The sequence below is a fragment of the Puma concolor genome, chromosome A3 (genome assembly GCF_028749965.1).
Source record: "Puma concolor isolate L17-30 chromosome A3, mPumCon1.1.hap2, whole genome shotgun sequence".
NCBI classification, from domain to species: Eukaryota; Metazoa; Chordata; class Mammalia; order Carnivora; family Felidae; genus Puma; species Puma concolor.
Genome location: NC_141669.1, coordinates 116,267,143 through 116,288,560, shown reverse-complemented (window position 1 = coordinate 116,288,560; position 21,418 = coordinate 116,267,143). Strand labels below are relative to the sequence as shown.

The window sequence follows — 21,418 nt, the reverse complement described above, 5'->3', positions numbered from 1 at the left end:
ACCAATTTACTCTCCTATCACCAATGAATGTCACTTTCATTCATGGCAATCTCACAAGTATCATGTATTATGATGGGGCGGGGTGGGGGGGGAGAATTAATTAGGAGAAAAAAGGCAAATCTTCATTGTTTTTTTCATGTATACATGAGATAATAGTGTCCTGTGTTTATTTGTTTTTCGGTCTACAGAGTTTTGAATGCCACAAAGAAGTTTTATAGGCTCCTAGGCAGAGGAATAATATGCTGAAAATTTTATTTATCTACTCATTTAAAAATCATTTATTGAGCACCTATTACTGTCTGACACTGTACAAAATACAGACAAGCCCTGGAGGAATTCAAAGTCCAGTGGTAATCTCAGAAAAACAAGAACTTGGGGCGCCTGGGTGGCTCAGTCAGTTAAGCGTCCGACTTCGACTCAGGGCACGATCTCGCGGTATGTGAGTTTGAGCCCCGCGTTGGGCTCTGTGCTGACTGCTCGGAGCTTGGAGCCTGTTTCAGATTCTGTGTCTCCCTCTCTCTCTGCCCCTCCCCCGTTCATGCTCTGTCTCTCTCTGTCTCAAAAATAAATAAACATTAAAAAAGAAAGAAAGAAAGAAAGAAAGAAAGAAAGAAAGAAAGAAAGAAAGAAAGAAAGAAAGAAAGAAAGAAAGAAAAACAAGAACTTATATTTCATCTTGATAAGGCCTATGACATGAAGAACTCAAAAGCATGTCACTTACCAAAAGGACAGGAGAGAAGAGAAAGGAGAAGTCAGAAAGTAGTCATCAAGAAGTCCTGATCTTGTCCAGAGGGATGAAAGGAAGTTAGTCCAAACACAAACAAGAGAGGGAGAACATTTTGGAAAGAGGAAAGAGCATAAGCAAGGCTGTGGAAGCTAATTAGTAAGTGAGTGAGTGAGTAAATAAATAAATAAATAAAGCTTCTATATTTAGGGAACAATAATATGTATTGTAGTTTGTCTGCAGTACACGGAAAGCAGGGGACCTGGCAGAGGCCACATCAGAAAGGCCGTGTGGGCTGCTGAAGAGCCTGACTTCATGGAAGCCATGACCCACTCCTAAGTCACAGGCAGGACAGTGCTCTATAAGGAGGCAGTCCTAAGTCTCTATAGCTCTTGAGAGTCTGAACCCCACAAGTCAACCCCTGCTCATCCCATCTGCGTGGACTCCTTTTTGTCTTATGTGTTAGTCTTTTCTCACCAAGCACCATAAAACTTTGGGGTATTTTTCACATCACCTAGCATATTATTAGGTACATGGCAGGAATTCCAAAAGTGCTCGTGGAACCAATTAATTAGAGGTACCTCATGCAATAATACACACAACTCACAATGCCTTTGCTTCCCTGGCACAGCCCCTGCCAATCCCAGCAGATGCTCAGTCATTGCCTCTCTTGGCAGATGTCCTGCCTCAGAAAGCTACCTCCCCCTTCTTGCTCATTCTGACAAATAAAAAAAAAATATGCTTGGGTACAAGAAGCTATAAAGTAAGTGATAACTACAGAGCACATTGGGTGACCAGGGGGAAATCTGAAGGACATAAATCCTTCCCCATAGTACACTCCTCAAGCCAAGGACTCCCTCAGCCCTACTGGCAGTTTTGGAACACCACCACCACCCCCCTCATAAAAATAAAATGGGTTTTTCCAATTGAGCATGTTAAAAGTCTCCTTTAAGTAGCTGCTGACCTTTTTTTTTTTTTAATATTTTTTTTCAACGTTTTTTTATTTATTTTTGGGACAGAGAGAGACAGAGCATGAACGGGGGAGGGGCAGAGAGAGAGGGAGACACAGAATCGGAAACAGGCTCCAGGCTCTGAGCCGTCAGCACAGAGCCCGACGCGGGGCTCGAACTCACGGACCGCGAGATCGTGACCTGGCTGAAGTCGGACGCTTAACCGACTGCGCCACCCAGGCGCCCCGTGACCTTCTTTATGGTATCACCTACTTTCTACATTAACAAAAGTGGCTTTAATTGATTACAAGGATATTAACAGGATGATTATTTAATCAATTAATATAATAGTAAGTGATTCCTACCCTGCTGGTTGTGGTATGAGCCATGGGCAGTGGGGTCTGATGTGCTAACATCCATCTGAGGAGACTGTATTAAAATAATCTGTTTCTGTGTCATCTCCTTTCCTACACTGACTTGTGAATTCCTGATGGCAGGGACTGCACTTTCAGCATCCCCTCTGCCTTTCAGGATAGGCCCTGGCCAAGAGTGGGAGCTCAGACGTACCTGCTGAACTGAACTCCACGTACCACTGCCCCTGCCACCTCCACCATCCATTCCTCTTAAAGCAGGCTGTACAGATAACACAGCCAGAAGACACTTGAGTGAGACGGAAAGGAGGCATCTTTGCAGAGGCCTAATCCACCTAACCTTTAGGGAAGTCTGTTTTATAATGTAATAAATGATTATTAGGATTTATTAATTGCTTATTATGTGATAGATGAGCTGCTAAGTATTTTCTCATTCTTACAAGTCTTTGAGGTAAGAATTGTATCAAGATCATGATAGCCCTTTCTGAGGCCCTTTTAGGAGAATGACTCTGGCATCAGACAACCTGGGTTCAAATCCCAGCTCTGCCATATATCAGCTATATGATCCTGGGTAAATGACTTAACCTCTCTGGGAATTAGTTTTCTCATTTGTAAAATGGGAATAACATTGCAGTATCCTCCCCATTAGGTTGATGGGAGAATTCAATGAGATAATGTACCATCAAGTTAAGCATTCAGGAATTTTCTAAATGAAAAAACTATTAGTATTGGCCCCTCTGTTCCAAATACCACACTCTTATCATTGAGTAAGATTAAGAGAGAGTTTACTTCATCAGTAAAGCAGAACCAGAGCCTATTTGATTTGGTGATGGAGGCTAGGGCAAGAAGGAGTTCTCTTGAGCATACATCCACTGATGTGATGCCCCTAATGAAAACTCTTCAGAAAAGCCTCCTGTTTCTCATCCCCCAGGAAGATGCAGTCACTCACTCCTCTGGAACCCAATATCCTCTACAGACCTGTGCTGCAGCAACATTTGCTGCACTTTTGTATTCATACACCTGTCTCTCTCCAGTTTACTCTGAACTCCTTGAAGGCAGAGACTCTTTATTAATCTTTGCAATCCCAGGCTCCCAGACTGCCCTGGCAATCAGTAGATGTTCAGTGAATTTCTGCTAATGAACAGGTGAAAGAATCCTAGATGGGTGCTGCTTCAGTAAATGGTTACCCAGGATTCCTGACATGGCAACTCCTCAAAAGTAAACTGTACAGTCAGTGTTCATGAGATGAGCCCAAGTTCCTCACCCATCATTATGGCAAAAGAACAGGCAAGACAGTGATGGGAGAGAAAACAAAGGAGGGACAGAGCAAAAAGCTGGGGACCACTGGTGTCTTTGTTCAGTAGACAAAGGGAACAGAGGCTCAAAAGAGAGAATGAGGGGTGCCTGGCTGGCTCAGTCAGTACAGCATCCAATCCTGGGGTCTTGAGTTCGAGCTCCATGTTGGGTATAGAAATTAATTAATTTTTTTTTTTTTAATAGAGAAAAAGGCTAAAACTACAGCCCAGAGACTGCTAAATCTGGACTTTCTGTGGGGAAAGATGTACGAGGTCCTTACCAAGCAAAAGCTAGAACTCTCCACCCTGGTCAGCAATCAACATAGCGAGGGAGACCCTGAAGTATCTGGTGACCCTGAGTACGCCCAACCACTGGGCCCCCACCATGTTGGCTTGTTAAAAGAACACTGATCAAAGAGTTTGAAGTCGTGAAGATTATTCCTGAGAATGTACAAATTTTTCATCTAATAAGTATTTCTTGAGGATCTACTATAGGTCAGGCTTGCACTAGGGACCTATAATACAACCATGAATGTATCACTAATTTGCTATCCAGACCTTGGACCAGTCACTGTCCCTTCTCTGAGCCTTAGTGTCCTCATATACACATGGAAGATAACCTCTGTCACTGGACTGTTCTGAGTACCAGATGTGGTCTGAACAAATCTACTGTACAACTCTGCAAATGCAAAGGTGATATATTTACTAGATCTGAACCAGAAGACTTAGCAAAATGCAAAGATAGCCCCTATTAAATGTCAAGAACAACTCCTTCTACCAGGGTCTAGATAGAAACCCAGCAGCACATTTTTTTTTAAAGTAGGTTTCACATCCAGCACAGAGACCAATGAGGGGCCTGAACTCAGGACGCTGAGATCATGACCTGAGCTGAGATCAAAAGTCAGACAGACCCTTAACCAACTGAGCCACCCCGGCGCCCCACCAACGGCATATTTCTATCCACTGAATTCTGTGGTGGAGATGGCAATGGAGGAACAGAAATTTGACACATTCTCTCCTAACCCCTCTTAGGATCTTCCGCATAGTTACTGATGTCAGAGTGTTCACCATGGAGAACTGCACTGTGAGCCCCTTGGATGAGCCCCTGGATACAAAAGGAAACTTCTTAAACCAAGAACAGACTTAAAACTTTTTGGGTTAGAGGAACCTTTCCAAACATTGAGCTAATCACCCAACCCCTAGTCCCTCCACTGCTTGGGAACATTTGGTGGCCATTAAGCCTGTTGTTTCATAATCTTTCTGTTTACTGGGATAAACACATCAAACTGAAAGCTTTATGCTCTAACAATACTCTGATTAGTGGGTTGCAGAATCCTCTGTAATTTCGTGATTTGTTGGCTAAATAAGAAGAATGGTGGAGTGCAAATTGTAGTGTGGCCCAAATGTAAGTCAGGCACCCTGATCTTCAAACTTGATTCCACTATGGACTGGCTCTGTAAACTTCGGTTATAGACCTCTATTACCTTAGTCAGAAAATAGAGGAACTGGATCAGCTCAGTGTTGCATGAACTCTTCCATGGATGACCAGTGTTCCTCAAGATGATAATGAGAGTTCCTCACAAAAGGGGCTCCAAGGTCAAATACAAATAGGAAACTTGGCATATTCCATCTCCCCACATCACTCCACCCAGAGTCACGTGCATACTATGGCTCTGAGAAGTCAGCAGGAAAGAAATGTGCTTCTCATTACACAGTCTGACTTTTCCCAGTTTATTAACATCTTTTCCGAAGAAGACACACTAGCACACACCTCTGGAGTCCCTATCAGGTCTAGCCCACTCTGGTCTGTATCAGAAGTACTCAGCCGGGGGGCGCCTGGGTGGCTCAGTCGGTTGAGTGTCCGACTTCGGCTCAGGTCACGATCTCACAGTTTGTGGGTTCGAGCCCCGCATCAGGCTCTGTGCTGACCGCTTGCTCAGAGCCTGGAGCCTGCTTCAGATTCTGTTCAGCCTTCTCTCTCTGCCCCTCCCCCGCTCACGCTTTGTCTCACTCTGTTTCTCAAAAATAAATAAATGTTAAAAAAAAAAAAGTTTTAAAAAAAGAAGTACTTAGCCAGAATACCCCAGCAACCTTGCTTCCCACTAATTCAGTTCTCTTAACCCAATGAGGCACTTAAATGATACTCTGGTTAACAGAAATTTATTACATGTAGCTCATTTTACTGTAATGAGAGTACTAATTTTCAAAGACTGAGAATACAAGAATTTAAAACACCGGAGATGGAAAACCTGCAGGTACTGAGCTTCTAATACTTGTTCTACACCATGTTGACATTTTTTTTTTATTCATTATACCATTTAATCCTTAGACAACCGTGAGAAGTAAATATTATTATCCTCCTGTTACAGAGAAGGAAACTGAGGCTTGGAGGGGCTAACTTGCCCAGTTATGCAATCAGCAAATGGTGACCACCAGACTTCAAACCCAGGACTACTTGTCTCTCAGGTCGTGATTTTGTTTAGGGCTCTGCCACCATGACAATCAGATAGTCACTAACCTTCCCTGGTCTCAACTGTCAAGTGGGAATGGTAATCCTTGCACTGCTTCCCTCACAGAGTTTCTCTAAGACTCAAAGGCAGTGATGTGCATGAAAGAGCTCTGTGATGTATAAAGATACGAATATGAGGGGCATCTGAAACACTGTGAATGAATGTTGATAATTTCTTCCATGATTTATAAGGTACCTGAGGTTATTACAGGCTTCCCATCATGCAAGTCAACTTCCTTATCCCAGTTACTTCCCACCCCAGAAAATCCTTAAAACTTTCTGGTTAAGATTTTGGATGAATAGGAAACATGTTAGCTTCTCAGTATTGATTACTATTTAGTCTCTTTGTCAAAGTCACACTAAGCAGCCAATCTGCTTAAGGAGTTAGAAGTAAAAACAGCAGAGTGGGTGGTAGCCTGCTGGAGTCCTATAACTAGAGGAGATGTCAGAATGGCTGTGGGATGAGGCTCCTTAACTTCATTTTGGGATATCCCTGGGAAATAGGTCCAAAGGGTCTTTTGGGACAGCAGGACCTAGAAGCATCTGTATGAAATACATCCAGGAGACCAACAAGTACATGTGTGTATGGAGACCAGGTGACAGGAGATGGGAGCTTCACTTTGTTGGCCAGCTTCACTTTGTTCTGGGATGGAACAATACCTTGGCAGGGGCCTATGCACAGGAACAGGAGTATATGTGTAGGGCTCTCAACTCATCCTCTGTCCCTGCCTGGGATCATACACACCCTCATGATCCACACTGCTATGGCCATCTGCTCCCTCCAGCTTCTGGCAGACTAAGGCCAAAAACAACAGCAAAGCATTCTTGAAACCAGGCCCTGGCTTGGGACAGAGACGTAAATAACAAAAAGTCCCTGCTCTTAAGGAAAGCGCTGCACCAAGATGGCCTGAGCCTAACCAGAGACTCTCTTGTATAGCAAAGTCTCTGGCTCATGGGGTATATTCAAGAATTGTGTGAACTGAACAAATTCAAAGGAGCCTACATTCTATAATTTTAAGAGTACCTGTTTAGGGGCACCTGGTGGCTCAGTTGGTTAAGAGTCCGACTTCGGCTCAGGTCATGATTTTGCAGTTTGTGAGTTCCAGCCCTGCATCAGGCTCTGTGCTGACAGCTCGGAGCCTAGAGCCTATTCAGATTCTGTGTCTCCCTCTCTCTCTGGCCCTTCCCCTCTCAAGCTCTGTCTCCCTCCCTCCTTCTCTCTCTCTCTCTCTCAAAAATAAATGAACATTAAAAAAAAAATTTTTTTTTTTTTTAAAGAGTACCTGTTTGGTGTCAGGAGCCCTGGATTCCAGTCCTTGGTCTGCATAAATAATTCAGTGAACTCTGGGCAAATTACTTAACTTCTATGAACCTCAGTTTACCCATCTGTACAGCAGGCTCTGTCTACCCCCATAAGGTGATATGTGTACCTAATTAGATAATGGTTGAGACAACACTCTGTACATGGCATGAGATGGAACGGCCGTAAGTGAAGGAACACTGGGACATACAGTCTTAAAAATTCAGAGCCCAGGGGCGCCTGTTGGCTCAATTGGTTAAGCGTCCGACTTCGGCTCAGGTCATGATCTTGGGGTCTGTGGGTTTGAGCCCCGCGTCAGGGTTCTGTCAGCACAGACTCTGGAGCCTGCTTCAGATTGTATGTCTCCCTCTCTTTCTGACCCTCCCCACCCCTCTCAAAAATAATGAACATTAAAAAAATTTGTTTTTTAAAAATTCAGAGCCCAATCTACAAAAGACTGAAATAAGCTCCCTTTCTTCCTCCCCAGCCAACTTAGATCTGCCTTTCTCACACTGGAGATGTTCTTTGTATTTCTAGTGATGGGAGAAGGAAATGGGCCACACAAGCAAGGGACAGAAAGGTTGTCATCTTTCTACTTTCAAAAGTCTGTTTGGATCCACTGTATTTATAACTCTAGCTTTTGTTAAACAAAAGCTGTGAAACCATGAACAAGGCTCAGTCTTTCTGTTTTAGTTTCCTCATCTGTAACTAGGGGGAAGTTTCCTAAGTGATAAGATTATAACTAAGATTAATTAATGATGGAAAAATGTTTTGTAACCCACAAAACACCACATAAATACCAGTTATTACAAAGCTGTCTTCCCATTAGCTCATGAGCTAACATAGAACAGTACTTGTCACCACGTGACAGGTGAGATAATCAAAGCCCAGAGAAAATACTGACGGTAACATACAGCTTTACTGTGACTTCCTCCAGCAGAGGTAATTTTTCCTTTGCTCTATTATAGGAGTTGTTTATTAGTTTGTTTGCCTCATTAAACTGACGTATCTCTGAGGAAGGGGACTACATACATCTTATGCATTTTTGTACCTCCATGCCCAGCATGGCACACCTAAAGAAATGTTACCTGAATAACTAACATTGGTAGCAGAAACACACCTAGAACCCAGGACTAATCCCGGGTCTAGGATTCTTACCAAAGAGGAAGGGGCCTAAACCTCATAGATATGACATCTTAACTTTTCTCTTCCTCAATTCCTCTACTCAAGCAAGATTCAACTTCCCATTCCTGGAAAGTCTTTGGGCCTTTGTATGTGCTTGTCTGCCAACTTTAAACACTTCTCATCTGCTTCTTTGCCAAGTTAATTCCTATTCACCCCTCAGATTTGGAGACTTTCTAATCTAATACTGGGTTAGGTGTCCCCTCTCCTCCCATGACTGTTCCCATGTCAAAAGTGTCAGCTCAAGGTTGAATGAATGAAATACTGGATCTAGAAATCCAAAAGTGATGCAGGAGAAAGGTTCCTGGCCTGGAAGAGGCTTGATGGACTCTAATTCTAGCTCCATGACTACAGTGCTTGGTGATCTTGGGCAAACCCTAGCCCTTCTCTGAATGACCCATAAATGAGCTACTGTCTATTAATGATTTCAGAAGGTCCTTTCGGCACTAACAGTATACGAGTCTTAGACTCGTGCTAAGTCCTAGGGGTGAGGAACTTCAGAGGCCAACTGTGTGCTCCATAATATGGGAAGCTCAACATCCCTACTCCACAAGCAGACTCTTCTGTCAGCAGCTCCCAACCCATTGGTTTACTTAATTCCTCCTGATGAAGTGCCAAGAATAAATTGTAGGTGAGCAGCAGAGCATTTTAATGAGTCCAGAGCCTAATGAATCTTTTCCTTCCTGTGTCAATTAGAATTTCAAAGCTAGGATCCCCAAGGACCAATTTATTGGGAACAGAGAGAAGCCTTTTGCTCATCAACTGCTGCCTGAGCTACCTGCCGGGCCTTCTATGTCTGCTATGTAACAATCGTGCTTACTCAGATATACCACCTGGAGCGACAGACTAGCCTGAGAGGCTCCCACTTGCCCAACATTTCTGGGGCTGGAACTCGAGGAAAGAATGGAGGGATCCAGGGCATGTGGGGAGGAGAGTGTCAGAGAATCAGAGCAGACCTGACTTTAATGCCACCTTCTAAAGATACTAGTCTTCACAGAGCTAATCACAACAGAGCAACTTGCCATTCACTCAACTAAGTATCAGGTATTGTGAGACACTTACTTACCTAAGGTATTCTGAATCCTCACAACAAATCCCAAAACGTTATCAACAACACTGTTTTACAGACAGGGAAGACTGGAGGCTCTGAGAGGTAAAGTAAGAATTAGACTAAAAAACACAATTAGTAACTGGTAGACAGCGGTCTGAACTCAATCTGTGTGACTACAGAGACTGGGCTCTTTGTATCAGACCACAGCAGCCCTCTCCAGGGGCTGACACAAGGTCAATGGCTGATGTCATGAATAGCAGAAATGGCCTATGGGCAGCCACAGCCATGTTGGGACACTTGCCACCAACACACTGTCTTTTGCCCTTGCACAAACAAGGGTCGCTATGCATTGCTGCTCCTCTCATTCAATAGAGTTGGCAATCCCCTCATCCTCAGAACACAATCCAAGCAGAGTCACCATCAACACTACCCCGAGGCTCCTACCCTAGATATGTTTTGATTTATTTGATTTGAGAGGAGTTGCCAATTCCTGATCTAGTGGCTCCCAGGCACCCAGTTCTCTGCCTCCTCATCCTTTCCTCTTCAAATCACACAGGGCCAGCCTGTTACTGCTGCTCAGTCATCAATGGAGGCACATTTCCCAAGGTGAGCAGGTAAGCATATCAGGTTTCCAAATTGTGAGGGGATGAAATTTTAGGGCTCTGGTGGGAAAAACATTTAAGAGTGAGGTCAAGAGTCTTGTCCAAGTTTACACAGCTAGAAAACAGAAACCCTAGAACATAGGTATGCGCCGAATCCTAACCTGACATCTATTTATATACAAAAAATAAATAAAAATAGAAAAAAAAAAAAGATGAACGTTTTGAAAATTTTTTAACTTTGAGAGAACTATAGATTCACATGCTGTTAATTATTTTTTAAAAGCACTTAGCACAGTGCCTGGCACACAGAAAAACCCCTAAGTGTTAGCTTTAGATAAACAGGAAAAAGCTTTAGATAAACAGAGACTGGGTGGCAAAGGAAATCAAGTTCTGCCACTAATTAGATAGGTGGCCTTGGGCAAATCACTTGTCCTCTTCTGGATTTCTAATATCAGGGGGTTGAAACAAAAGGATGTCCAAGAACCTCTCTAGCTTTGACCTTCCAGGAATCACTGTATTATCAGATCACGTGTGCAAAAGTGGGTCTGGGAAATGCTAATGCTGTGATAAAGAAAAGTAGCCAGAAATGAAATACTACAATGGTGTGACAGGAGCCCAGGGAACAGGAAGAGGGAAAGAGCTGAGTGAGGGAGAGGAGAAGGAAGGGATTAAATGAGATTCAAGTTAATCTTGGGTCAAAGCCAAAAGACAGCAGGGAGGCAAAGGAAGGGAAGCTGAACCAGGATGATACCAATCCTGGCCTTGCTGCTAACTTGCTGTATGGCCCTGGCTCTTTATTGGTCAGCCTCATTTTCTCACTGGCCAATTGGACCTCAGGGCCCTGTATGTTCTGGCCCTCACCAACCTCATCTCCTGCTTTTTGCCCCCTCAGGCTGCTGCTCCAGCCACACTGTCTGCCTTCTGGTTTTTCTACAAACGTGTTCCTGCCTTGGGGACTTTTCACTTGCTCTTCTATCAGCTGAAAATGTTAGAAAGGGCTTAACCCTTCACTCCTGCTTATCTTTCTTCATATACAAAATGATAGAATAACTAATGATTTACTCATTTTCGGTCTCCCCCACTACAAGTTTCATGAAGGTAGTCTGTTTTATTCACTACCATATCACAGCTCCAAGAGTATCATCAGGCATTTGCTGAATACATGACTGGATGGATGGATGGTCGGACAGATGGACGGACAGACAGACCGACTAACCGACCACTGGTCCTGAGAAGTCCACTCTAATTCTAGCATGCTATGATTAACTTACGGACTTATGGAAATGGAGAACATCTCAGAAGTTCAAGCTCAAGTAAGCTTAGGTCTAACCTGTCCTCTTGGCTCCATTTTTTAACATTCACTTTGCTTCAGTGGCTCTTCACAAATTATTTCCAAATATAACACATAGCTACACACACACACACACACACACACACACACACACACGAATAAATATGTATCACTTAATTCAAAGATGGTAAATTACATGCTATATAAGAAACACAATACTCACATAGTATTTCCTTAGCCTAGAATATTATACCTTACCCAGTTTAGCCCCAACTTACTGTTAACTTTAACCCTAACCACACTCCATTCCTGAAATCCTATACTCTGGTTACAATGGACTAGTTACCCTTCTCTGAGACATACGCCTAAATTCTGTGTCTTTATCCTCACTGGTCTCATCACTTGGAAGCTGCAGACTCCCCTTCACAATTACCAAATACTTCTTTCACAAATGTCAAATATCTATCTCATCTTTGAAGTCCAACTCAAATACCATCTTCGTGAACCTTCCCTTCATCTCTCAGGCAGTTAGTATCCCCTTCTCCTCCATGTTCCCAAAGCACTGCACAGTAAGATCTTCACAACTATATGCTTCCATTATAGTGATCATCACTGTAGTCTACTTACTTTACCTGCCTGTCCTCTTAAATCAACTATGGGCTCCAAAGGCCTTGACCATGCATTTGCCTTCTCCATATCCCTAAGGACCTATATCCCTATGCCTGCCACAAATGTTTATCAAATTGAGTGTTAGTGTGGTTCCACAACTAAGAACATTTCCTAACCTTCTCTCATAGACTCAATCAGGTAGTTCTTCCCTTCTACTGTCCAAAAGTTGGTTTCTCTAATATTTCTACCTGCTAGTATGAACTCCTTTGGAACAAAGAGCCTGAGGAAGAGGGAGATGGAGAAGAGGCTAGAAAGAAAGGGAAGAAATAGTCTTTCCAGAGCCTTGAATGTCATCCTAAGGAGACTGGACTTATTCCACTAGACGTTTTATGAGCAGAAAGTAGTAAATAAGGAATGTGTTTTAAAACCTATGGCAAGGGGCGCCTGGGTGGCGCAGTCGGTTAAGCGTCCGACTTCAGCCAGGTCACGATGTCGCGGTCCGTGAGTTCGAGCCCCGCGTCAGGCTCTGGGCTGATGGCTCGGAGCCTGGAGCCTGCTTCTGATTCTGTGTCTCCCTCTCTCTCTGCCCCTCCCCTGTTCATGCTCTGTCTCTCTCTGTCCCAAAAATAAAGTAAAAAACGTTGAAAAAAATTTAAAAAAAAAAAAAAAAAAAAACCTATGGCAAGAGAAAGGAGGTTATACTTCAGGAACAAAGACTGGAGGTAGGGAGAGGGGTTGATTGACAATGAAAATAGTCCCAGTGAGAGAGGATTAAGATCTGGCCTTGGGTGGTAGCAATGAGGATGAGAAGATGGGTAAAACGTGTTCAGAGACAAAACCACATAATGAAAGCAGTTACTTTCTTCACCCAAATAGAACTCTGTGCTCAAAACCAACTTCCTCCAGATGGAAGTATATAAGCTCTTGGCATCCAAGATGGCCCTGAGGGAAACCAGGAGCAAGGAGAAAGCTTCCTTGACACGGGGGCGGGGGAGCAAATCTAGGATCAGTAAAGGCCAAGCTCCACGCCAGTGGGTAGGGCTGTAGGAGAGAGTTCAAGATTGTGATGATGGCTGCTATCAGCAGAAGCTTCAGCAAAGAAGTAAGGTCTGTGCCCTGAACAGAAAGGTGCCCTCCTGGGTTGGAACAGCTCTAGTTAGCTTTAATACAAGAGGTTCTAATCATTTTCAGTGATGGTATGTTAAGGAAAATTATCCAAAATTTGGAAATAAGGCATAGAAACAGTTGTGTGACCTTTTAAAGTCAGATTAGAACATTTTTTAATATGCATCTGAGAGTCATCTGATGCTCCTCTGACACTTTTGGAGAATGGAATTTTGTTTGACTTACTGTTCACAAATGGTTAGAACCCAAATGTTTCAAAACTGCGAAGTTAAAGGGTAATGTGTAGAAAACAGAGAAGGCTCAATTCTAAGCAGAGGATAATGCCAAAGTTTACATTTTCATTAGGAGATTAATCAATTTTGAAATCTAAGCAATCTAATTTCAGCAATCCTTTTTTCTACTAACAACATGAAATCCAGTTTCTCAGCTATTCTCTTTCTTCTGGTTTCCACACTCATGAGTTAAACAAAACTTGACACATGCTCACCACATGCAGGAGAATTATGCCCTGACAAAGTACAAACACCCATAGGCCTATCTCACAGGAAACAGACCCAAGGAGACACAAAAAAGCCTGACATCCAGGCACAGGTAAGTTAGTGAAGTTGACCAGGTGGTCACTTAGGAACTGACATAAAGCTCAGTGTAGTAGAAAGGGCACCAGGCTGAGAGTCAGAAGACTTGCCACTAATTCACTGCACAACCTTGGGCATATAACTTATTGGCCCTTGCTGGGCCTCAATATCATAATTAAAAGGGTTCCTCTGTAAACCTGATGACTGTTAGTTACGGTCATCTTCCCACTCTGACATCCTAAAATTCCATCATTTTAGAAAATGATCATGGGGAAAATGCAGAGCCAAAAATATCGTTTACCCTATTCCTAAAAATGCATCACTAGAAGGGTGTCTCATTAAGAAGCCCTAGTAACTGAGTAAGAATGGGTGAGGAAGGGGAACAAATAGAAGACTCAGAAAAGGGCAGAAACTAAGTCTGCCCATTTTGCAGCTGAAGACTGGGTGGTGCCCAACGCCAGGGACAGAACCCTTTCAGGAAGGGCTTAGATTCACTGTTCTCAGCAAGACTAGCTACTGGCTCTGCCACATAAAGGCAAGTGCCTTCAGTTTCCTCACAGTAAGATCTCTTCAAGTAAAGTGCTTTGTAACTGAAAACCGAGTACAGATTTGAGGACCTATTAGAACAATCTTATTCCTAATCTCTTAAATGTAGGTCTCTTCTCCTGCCAGGTCCCCGGAAGGAAGCTTATCAAACTTGAGATATATAGACCCTCTTTCTTCTTTCCCTGCATTTCAGAGCTGCTGTTGTAAGTAGGGGTTTACTGCTTGAAATAGTTCCCTCATTCAACTCTGAAAATGACAAGCACACTCTTTATAAGGGATTCAATGTTGCATGTTGAAGATGGAAACCCGGCCTCCTGCTTGGATCTTTGGGCCACACACCTGGGTCCTAAAGAAGTTGGTTTGAGGCAGGCAGAGAAAAAAACTCATGGGAAAATGGCACTGAAGGCATGGAGAATATTCCCATTATACTAAAGCCACTAAATGCCCCTTCCTGGGCACTTCTGAATACTCTACCTGCCGGGAGGCTAGAGAGGCAGTATGGTACTCAAGGAAGAGCTTGCTATAGGATCTGTGAGGTTAGGAGGACCAGAGTTCAAACCCCAGCTCTTTCACAGACTAGATATATGACCTCAAGCAAATTCATTTACTTCCCTGAGCCTCAGCTTTTCCTTATAGAACTATTAATAACTTAATGAATTGCAAAGACTAAAGGAGATAATCAATTTAAAGTACCTATCACAATATCTGGCACATAGTAGACACCCCAATAAGTGTTACTTCCATCAAGAAGGAAAGGGCAAATAGCAAAAAACAACTGAATGTGATTCACATGCCAGGTAGGGAGGACTTGGGGACAAACACCCCAGCCAGCAGCAGATCAGAGCTGCTGATCAAAGTTGCTCAGAATGGGAATGGGCTGATTTGGAGAGTCTGATGTGCTATTCTAAGAGCATCTGGCTCCTGTACCAGCCAAAGCAAATCAAAGAGAAGTGCTTATAGAGCGCTTGTTTCTAAAACAAGTGCGGGCTGTTATTGACACATGCCACAGGGGAATTGAGAAGGCTGTTGGCGAATATGTTAAGAAAGCTGACATGCTTTCATTTCTAATCTCTGCTACTACACGCACATCTCATCTCTGCTACTACAACTGACCTTGGCTCCAGAGAGGAGAAAACTAGATGGAGACACAAGAGACCTAGGTTCTGGTCTGAGTTCAACCCTGAGCAGGTGACTTAATCTCTCTCTCCTCAATTTTTTCTTTCCTCCTCCAAATAATGGTAATTCTCTATGTGCCTCCTACTCTATTATCACTCTATCTCATCATTTTCAGATGATGACACTATAGCTCCAAAAGATCAAGCAAGTACTGGCAGGAATTTGAATTCAAAGTCTGCTGTCAAAGCCTATAGTCTTCTACTCTGCTGCATTATCTCCCAATGTTAAATGAGGGGTTGGACCAGGTGGACCAAAGGATTTCTCAGCTTGAAAATTTATGATTCTTAGTGGCCTGAAATTGTGGCTTCAAAAGCATTCTAAATACTCTAGGGCTAGACAAAGCGTGACTTGTTAAGCCTTCGCATATAAATGAAATCCTCAACACCAAGGAGAGCCAAAAGAAAGTGAACAGTGAAATTTTAGAAAGCCCTAAAGATGCCCTTTGAGAATACATCACCTAATTCATTTTAAAGATAGGGGTATGAAGGCTGCAGAAAGAGAAATCGCTTGACTGGGAACACCCAGAAAGAGGTAATGGAGCACAAACTGGGGTCCTATGTCTCATGGTCTCTCTCATACTTGGCATCTACTGTCTCCAACCTTCTGGGCCATTCTGATTCACTCTTTGATATTTCTTTTCCAAATGCTGGGTGACATGCTGGTCCCTGCCCTTGCAGCAGACTCCCAGACACTTCCAACATCTGCTCATTGTAGATAATGGCTTTCATTGTAACTGTCCTTGCTGCAGCCTCGAGCAGGACTGACTCGAAGGCTTCTTTGACCCCCTCTTGACTTTTTGTTTCCTCTTGGCTCTTTGATGCCTTTGAACCACAGATCAATGTGCCTTTAGAGGCACAGAACTAGAATGGACATCAGCAATTATAGGTCAACTTTCTATCTCATTCCTTCTTTTCAGAGCAGAAGAAACTGAGGCTGAGACATACTAAATGCTTTTCCAAGGCTGAGTTAGTAAAACAGAGTTAAGAGCCTGGGTCGCAATATTCACCTTCTACTATAATCTGACCCTGAACACATGGTATCAGAATTTATTTCAATCACTAGTGACTGAACACCAATCCAGGCCAGGCACTTTTTTTTTCTTCATAATCTCCTATTAGCATCCCAATAACCATCCCAATTTTTGTTCCCATTTTGCAGATGAGGAAACTACAGCTCAGAGGTACACAGGAAGGGTGTAATTAAACTTCCAAAGACCAGTTATACTGCAGGTAACTTTTGTCTCTTGCCCTATGCACTTAGTGCAATAACTCTTGACAGATTATCCTAATAGGGCAGGGGGAGGCAAAGAGGGTGGGAAAAGAGTGGAAATTCAGACAATACAAAATGACAGATAATTCAAAATAAGCAATTTAAGCTTTTGTAGGATAGTTTCATTATTTTTCTGTATCTGTCTCATTAAATCCTAAGTCACCTCAACTTATGTCCTACTCATCTTAGGGGTCTAGCACCACAGCTCCTGATAGACCTCGGTTTCCTCATCTATTGTTTCCCAGTTTCACATCTTGGATTTTTGATCTCTTGGCCTTATGCTTAGGCTCAGGACCCTGCCTCTCTGCCACAGCCAACATCCTTAGAACTGCCCTCTAGCTGATCTGACCTAAAGGACCTATCAGTCCCTCTTCTGTCTGGCCTGCTGCTCCAGTGGGACAGAAAGACCCTCTTTGGTTTTAATGAAAACTGGGGAAGGAAGGAGGGAGACACAGGGCCCAATACAGCCCAGAGCCCTTTTACATACTATTCCTTCCCCCTAAGTGAGCTGGACCTTATTGCTTTCCTGTGACAGCAACCCTTGAGAAAGCCAGCTGTTTCTAGAACCAAAGTAATAAAATGTGGGCAAAATTCCTGGGTGGGGGAAAAAAAAACAGGGACAGCTGCTTCTTATATGAGCTGCCCTGGTAGCCTCCCTCAGATGTTCTCCACAGAATTCTCTAGGAGCCATGTGATGATTACCCTGGCAGATAAGAAACCTCCTGCCTTACTAAGCCAAAAGCCCACTTAGGTCAGACATTCATCCCACACCTTGAAGGATAAGAATGCACTGCTACCGCCCCTGGACCTTCTCAGACTCTGTCCCTGGTCTCTATCACCATAATTACTAACATTAATAGTCCCTTACATTTTGTACAGTATTTAACGGTTTTATACAGCACTTACTTGAAATGTGCCTTACACAGTTGGATAGGTAGAAGCTGTTATTCCTTGTTCACAGATGTGGGAACTACAGGCCACAAATAAGTAACCAATAAGCCCAGGTATTCCTCAGAGCTCTTACGCCTCAATGTTACTTAAGAGATCTACATTTAAGCCATATTTCTTTAATAGAATTAAATTTCTGCTTAGAATCTCATCATTATCAGGCAACAGAGGTATTCTGCAAGGTCTCAAAAGCCATCTTGAAGCCTCTAAAATCTGTGAAGTGGGCAGTTATCTCCTCCAGCTCTGTATCAGGCAAATACTCCTCAGAAGCCTGGGGAGCTCTGGCTTTCCATGTATCACCTGACTTCCTGTTGCATCACCCCGATATTCTACATGAGGCTCAGGCCTCACCCAAATCCTGACTTAAGATAGGCAGGATCAAGGCTGCCCAGCATTATGGGTCTAGCTCTGCCCCCTCCCAGTTGATAACACATACAATGTGGACAACTTGCCTACTCCACTGTTTCTGAGTTAGGCCCTCTGTGAAGCTCCAGATACTTCTGAAAAGACTACATCAGGAGCACACTGACAGCCCACACATCAGTCAAGTCTGAAGATGACTCTTAGGAACTGCAAAGTGCCTTTAAAAGATAACCTAAGTCAGGGGTGCCTGGGTGGCTCAGTTGGTTGAGCATCTGATTCTTTCAGCTCTGGTCATGATCTCACAATGCCTGGGTTCGAGCCCTGCATCAGGCTCCATACTGACAGTGCAAAGTCTGCTTGCGACTCTCTCTCTTCTCTCTCTGCTCCTCCTCCACTTGCATGTGCTCGCTAGCATGCTCTCTCAAAATAAATAAACTTAAAAATTTTTTATTTTAAATAACTTAAGTCTTAAGAAACTAGAAAAAGAAGAGCAAACTACCCCTAAGAAAGCTAGTCAGGAAGTAATAAAGATTATAGGAAGAAATCAATGGAATAGAAAAACAATGCAACCAAAGTTGCTTCTTTGAAAAGATTAACAAAATTGGTAAACCTTTAACAAGACTGACCAAGAAAAGAGAAGATATAAATTGCCAAAACCAGGAATTTAAAAAGGGTTATCATGACTGATCTTACAGAAGTTAAAAGAATTATAAAGGAATCCTATGAACAACTTTAAACCAAGAAACTAGTCGGGGGCGCCTGGGTGGCGCAGTCGGTTAAGCGTCCGACTTCAGCCAGGTCACGATCTCACGGTCCGTGGGTTCGAGCCCCGCGTCGGGCTCTGGGCTGATGGCTCAGAGCCTGGAGCCTGTTTCCGATTCTGTGTCTCCCTCTCTCTCTGCCCCTCCCCCGTTCATGCTCTGTCTCACTCTGTCCCAAAAATAAATAAAAAACGTTGGAAAAAAAAATTAAAAAAAAAAAACAAAAAACCAAGAAACTAGTCAATTTAGATGAAATGAAAACATTCCAAGAAAGGCACAAATTATCAAAAGTGACTCAAACAGAAACAGAAAATCTGAGTCGGCCAACAACAACAACAACAACACCACACACACACACACACACACACACACACACACACACACACACACACACACACACACACACACATTAAATCAGTAATTAAAAATCTTCCAACAGAGAAAAGCCCAGGCCCACACTGGCCTCCCTGGCAAATTCTGTAACACATTCAAAAAGTAAATAATCCTTATGAATATAGACACAAAAATCTTCAACAAAATAGCAATGTAAGGGGCACCTGGGTGGCTCAGTCAGTTAAGCGTCCAATCTGGGCTCAGATCATGATCTCATAGTTCATTAGTTCCAGCCCCTCATGAGGCTCTACGCTGACAGCGTGAAGCCTGCTTGGTAGTCCCATTCTCCCTCTCTCTCTCTCTATCCCTCCCCCACTTGCTCTCTCTCAAAATAAATAAACTTAAAAAAAAACACTGCAATCCAAATCCAACACCATCTAAATAGGATCATACACTCTGAGGATGGGGGGGGGGGGGGGGGGGGGGGTAAATAAATAAATAAATAAATAAATAAATAAATAAATAAGGATCATAGACTCTGACCAAGTGGGATTTACTCTGGAATACAAGGTTAGTTTGATGGCCAAAAATCAATTGATGTAGTGTGCCACGTTAGTAGAATAAAGAACAAAAAACACACAATCTATAAAATCCAACATCCATCCATGGTAAAAAACCTCTCAGTAAATTAGTAATGGAAGGAAGCTCACTTGGCCTGATAAACATCATCTATAGCTAATATATAGCATCAACAAAAAACTTTATAGCTAATACTACACTTAACAGTGAAAGACTAAACAATTTCTCCCCTAAAATTGGGAACAAGGTAAGAGTGTTTGCTCTCACCAATTCTATTCAACATTGTGCTGGAGGTCTCAACTGGTGCAATCAGGTTTTTAATGAATGTCAGACTATATCTTTCCCCTACTCAAAACACTCCAATGGCTTCCTATTTCACTCAGAATAAAGCCCTATATGATCTGGGTCCCTGTCTACCCTTATGACTTCTCCATACTCCACTCTCCCTCTTGGTCACTTCACCTCTAGCCACTTGGCTCCCTTTTGCTCCTCAAACACAGTAAGCATGCTCCCTGTTTTAGGGTCTCTGAACTTGCTGTACTCTATGCCTGGAATGTTATTCCCCAAGATATTAAGCATAGCTCACTACTACAGTTCCTGTATATTTCTGCAGAGATTTTATTTTCTCAAGAGGCCTTTTTCTCGAGAGGCCTTTTTTTCATCATGAAGTCCCACTCCATTCCCTTACCCTGCTTTGTCTTCATACATATTCATTTGTTTATTTTCCTCCACTAGAATGTAAACTATAAGAGAGAAAACTATTTTCTTCACTGCTATATTTTAAAACTGCGCCTGCCACATGGTTGACACTCAATACTCACTGGATGAATGAATATCTTTAAAAATAAAGTTTTATAAAGGAGAGTGAATAAAAGGGGAGCAGGAAGAAATCACTGGCTCAAGAGGCTGAGAAAGACCAGGGTTTTAGGTCACAGGGAAGAGCCAATATAGGATAATAGAAAAAAATTTGGTTGTCTGGAGCTGGGTTCTTCTGGGTTCTAAGCTTAGCTCTTCCAATCACTGTCTGTCTCTAGGCCTCAGTAATTTCTAAAATGAGAATATCACCACCTACCTCCCAAGCTGCTATGAAAATGAAATCAACTTATGTAGAGGATTCAGTACAGCATCTGATAACATAGCAGACATTATAATTTAACATTTTCTGATACCCCTGGCCTTTAAGAGGACCTAGAACTACCTTAAAAATTACCTAGCTCCACTTCACTGAAGTACATAGATGTCTGTAGGACTGCTGCCCCTAAACTAAATGGCCTCCATACTCATTTTAACTTCTCTTTCTGATCATTCTTCTTTTATCCTTACCTTTCAGCTCTCTCCTCTAGCTGTTAATATAGCAGCTCTTCCCCCCTTTTTGATATGCTGCTTTGAATCTTATGGGAGTTTAGAAACCAGATTACTAAGCCTGTTACAACAACACCTAAAAATAGGAGTAAATTAGTGCTGTATAAGGGCTTAAGGATGACAATGCTTTGCTTCCTTGTTTTTTTAGTTGAAACTTGTTTTTAATAGAAACTTGAGTACATTAGATAAATAAGCTAGACACTTTATCACGTGGAATCATTCATAGTTTGAAACAATCAATAATGGAATTCTTCACAAGGCAGTTGGTGTAACAGTAAGGTCCAAGCTTAGCACCAGGCCATGGGAAAGCAAGAAGCTACAGAACTTAGGTTAACCAGACAAAAAGAGGTGCCATCAAGAGCCTGAAGATTCAGAATAGGACAGAAGGTTGGCTAATATGGATTCCAAAAGCACCAGGTTGGGGACAGACCTCTCTGTGCACCCTCCAGCAAACAGAACAGAGAACAAAATGTCCACTGTTACAGAATGTGAAGAGA

The 21,418-nt window shown here is 42.8% G+C and overlaps 1 protein-coding gene across 7 annotated transcripts in view; it reads right to left on the bottom strand.

The window, feature by feature from the left end:
- Positions 1-21,418, bottom strand: part of RALY (RALY heterogeneous nuclear ribonucleoprotein) — an 85,804-nt gene that overhangs the window by 22,538 nt on the left and 41,848 nt on the right. The window contains exon 1 of one of the 7 annotated variants that reach the window (XM_086702012.1): positions 20,883-20,901. The exons of the other annotated variants lie outside the window; for them this stretch is intronic. The gene's annotated coding sequence lies outside the window, so the exon portion shown is untranslated. Of the gene's footprint in view, positions 1-20,882; positions 20,902-21,418 lie in introns of those variants that run through there. 7 annotated transcript variants of the gene reach the window in all.